Genomic DNA, 3,917 nt, shown 5'->3' with positions numbered 1-3,917 from the left:
ACCAGAAGACTTGGGTTGTTTACCACGTGTGTGCAACCTTGGGCAACTCATCCCAGCAGCTCGGCTTTACTGCCTTCCATGGAAATGACAACACTAATGCTCTCTTTACCACAGAAGATGTGGAGGAGGATTCATTGAAATTTACAGAGAAAAACTTATATAAAAGGTACAGCTCAGCTTCATTGAATGATTGTAAATTATTTTAATAAAACCATTATTTTTTCACCTCTCTTCCTAAGGATTCATTTTCATTCTCCCTTAAATTGGGAGGATATTTGCTTATTTTTCTTTTGGCTATTGCATACAATATAAAGAATAATCAGTTTACCAAAACAATAACTTTGATTTATATAGTGATTCTCTTTAATACTGTCTTACAAATAAGGTAAAAGAAAATTAATACTCAACCAAGGCATGTATATAAGCAGGTTCAAGTGAAAGAATATGTCTTTGATAGTAACAGTTTTAGGGATCCAAAGATCTGAAAGTATGTTGCTGATAAGGATTTGCAAGTAGGTATCAAATTGCATTGGCCAAAGTGTGTTTTATGATGAAGATATTTTCAATACAGAATTAAAAGTGGAAAAAAAGCCAATTTCCTTTTCTGTTATGAAATTGTGTTTTATCTATGTGTTTATATATAAAGATAATAAGAATAGCAAGAACAAATATAAATTTTTTATCATTTCATGATATCTCCATCAGTAGACCTTGCACTTAACTGCATTTCTACAATAGCAAGATAAAAAAGTAAAATAAGCCTGAGGTTGAATGGACTCTTATCTGGTTGATAAATATCTTTATGTGCCTGTCTTCTTGCAGGAGTCCTCCTAAACCACAGTTGCACTAAACAAGAAAGGAAATAATCAAATATACTTCATTCAAAAGCATCACAGAGCTCCAATCTTTCATTCTCCTCAAATCAAAATATAGCTCTCATCACATTTTTACATAGATATAGATAATAACCTTTCCTTTCATGACATTATCATTATCTGAAATTCTTTTTCTGAACATCAATTATGTAAATGGAAAAACTACTTCCAGTAAAAAAGAGTAACTCTCCTTAGGGAGCTGACAACATAAAGCAACGTTGTTTGTATTAAAAGTACAATTCTAGCTGAGGTTTTATTTTTTAAATACCTAATAATCCAAATTATCACAAAGTTAAATTTACTCCCCGGTGGCATATTAGAAAGCTGTATTCACAAGGACACTAAATAAGTTACTATTAGGTAAGTTTCTACTCAGCATAGAGCCAAAAATCTGTTTTTAATCGACTTAATATTTTCTTGTGGCAGGAAAGAAAAAACATAATTGGAACATTTGAAGATTAAAAATTGTATCAGTTGTGTTATTTAATTTAAAAGAGGGTTACAATTTATACATCCATATTTTAAAGCTAATCATGTAACTAGCAATCCTTTATGGAGACATATTTGTCATAATAATTTTGAATCAGAATACTCACAAAAGTCAAGTTTGTATTTTCCAGAAGTAGCAATAGAGTAGAGAAATAATGTTGACTGTATTTTGATGGGGACAGTCAAACATGAGGCTGCATAATGAGATGAAGACACCAATAAAAAACACAAAGTTTGTTGACTCAAGAGAAGTGTCCCTAAAGTAAAAGGAATTAAGCTTCATGATCAGGAAGTTATTTGTTGTACCGGGTTTTTTTAATTCTTTTGGTGAAAATAATTATTTCAGGTATCTGACTAAAACTTTGGGAATGTAGTAAGAGTCTCACTTGAGGCTCAAAGGTCATAGTATGGAGGATGTCAGTGAGTTTTATCTTCTGAAACACTAGCTGCTTTCAACATCCAACTGCCATTTCCAGGTTCCAGAATCACCATGTTACCTTCTGCCTTCCCAAGGCCTCTGTTTATCACTGAACTAAGTAAGAACTCCTCAAAATCAGGAGGTCCATAAAATGTAGCGGTAAAGATCCCATGTTTGCCATAGATTTATGTTTCTGTTATACCCCTTATTCGTACTGTGAACTTTAAGAAACTAGTTAATGTGATTGAGTTTTTTTTTGTTTGTTTGCTTTGTTTTTTTTTCCTTCATTTGGCAGGTGATATCAAATGATCCCAAGTGAGGGTCCTGGAATCATAAAATATAGCCCTGTGACTTAGAGGCCCAGAGGAGTGAATTTCAGGAAGGAAAATATGGTCAACCATATCTAATTCTGAAAAGTGGTCAAGTAAAGTGAGTACCAAAAGATACAGAGATCACTGAAGACATTAAGGGCATTATCAGTCTACCACTTCAGAGAAGGGAGGGTAAAAAAATAAATAAATCAAAACTCTAGAATGAGATGGGTTGGGGAATACTCAAAATGTGAAGTGCTAGAGATGGTGAATCTCAAAGGAACAAAAACTTTAAAGTAGGATGAGAGAATTGAGAGCATAGAAGTAGCAAATAGAGGTAAAACTCATTGATACCTCCAGATCTAGACCCTGAGATAAACAACATTTGGAGGAATAAGCAGTTCACTTGAAAGGACTACAGGGGAATTAGTTAGTTTCCTCAGGGAGAACTAGGATTCAGGTATGGCAAGGAGAGGGAGAACATCATACAGTCGAGTTAATATATAAAAGAGATTACTGAAGAATAAAGCTCTGTAGAAAAGTTCGGGAGTGAGAGAAGGATGGAGATCTAGGTCAAGACAAGAAGCACAGAGCAAGCATTATGATCTTGACAGGTCCACAGAAGGTGGATGGAGAGATCTGAAGACATATCTTGGCCTGGACCATTATGCTGGAAACACAAGGCAGGCCCTGGGGCTAATGAATGATCTTTTTGTCTCACTTGACCTTGTTTTATTTCACGTTGGGGCATGATATGGATCCGCTGTGTCCCCACCCAAATCTCATCTTGAATTGAAGGTTCCATAATCCACACGTTTATGGGAGAGAGCCCATGGGAGGTAATTGAATTATGGGGTAGGTTTTTCCCATGCTGTTCTCATGATAGTGAATAAATCTCACGAGATCTGATGGTTTTATAAGGGCAGTTCCCCTCCACATGCTCTCTTGCCTGCCACCATGTAAAACGTGCCTTTGCTCCTCCTTTGCCTCTGCCATGATTGTGAGGCCTCCTCAGCCAAGTGGAACTGTGAGTCCATTAAACCTCCTTTTCTTTATAAATTACCCAGTCTCAGGTATTTCTTCACAGCATATGAAAGTGGACTAATATAGGGCATGTTCATATCAAATCATTATGAAGATCTTTGTGAAAAGGGGTTCTTGCCAAATATTATCTTCAGCCTTCATTTAGCTGCTGGGGTGTCCACTGTGGTACCCTAGAGATACAACCGCATTTTGTTTTCTGTGTTGCTTTTAGCAAGAATAGTATCTTGGAGTTCTTCAGATTTTTAATAGTCTTTTCCCCCATCAGGCCGGTAACATGTCCAGGGGAGGCACATCTCACACGTGTGTGTGAACACCCAATCATAACACTTACAAATTACAAAATGAACTTCTCAGCTTCCTTCTGTAAGAGTATCCTACCTGTGAAGCATAAACTTTTCTTAATCTCCCAGAAAGAAGTTGCATTGTTTTGATGTTTTTAAGGTTTAATTAATCCTTATCCCCAGGGAAGATCATGTTATTTTTGTTTCTCTAAGGTAGTTTTTCTCAAAATTTAGTCCTCAGACAATGTGTATCAAATTCTTCTAGGAAACTCATTAAAATACACATTCCTTAGCTTCACCTTAGACTCCCTGAATCACAATTTCTTATTGGAAAATCTGAAGATCTGCTTTTGTAATCCTCTTTGCATAACGTTGGAGAAATAATTTTTAAAACTCTGGGTCCTTCCTAGAGACAATTGTAACAAATCTAAGAAAAGGAGTTGAAAGAACCCTGAGAGTGTGTATGTGTGATTCCCTGGGGTTCAGAAGCTTGTATTAC

General features: G+C 35.8%; 1 pseudogene; it reads right to left on the bottom strand.

Moving 5' to 3' along the window:
• Window positions 1-3,396: 3,396 nt before the first annotated feature.
• LOC116466229 (small nucleolar RNA U13) lies at window positions 3,397-3,483 on the bottom strand (annotated as a pseudogene).
• Between the last annotated feature and the right edge of the window lie 434 nt (window positions 3,484-3,917).

This window comes from Hylobates moloch, unplaced genomic scaffold (genome assembly GCF_009828535.3).
Source record: "Hylobates moloch isolate HMO894 unplaced genomic scaffold, HMol_V3 SCAFFOLD_3, whole genome shotgun sequence".
In the NCBI taxonomy this organism is placed as follows: domain Eukaryota; kingdom Metazoa; phylum Chordata; class Mammalia; order Primates; family Hylobatidae; genus Hylobates; species Hylobates moloch.
This window is presented reverse-complemented; position numbering and strand designations above follow the sequence as displayed.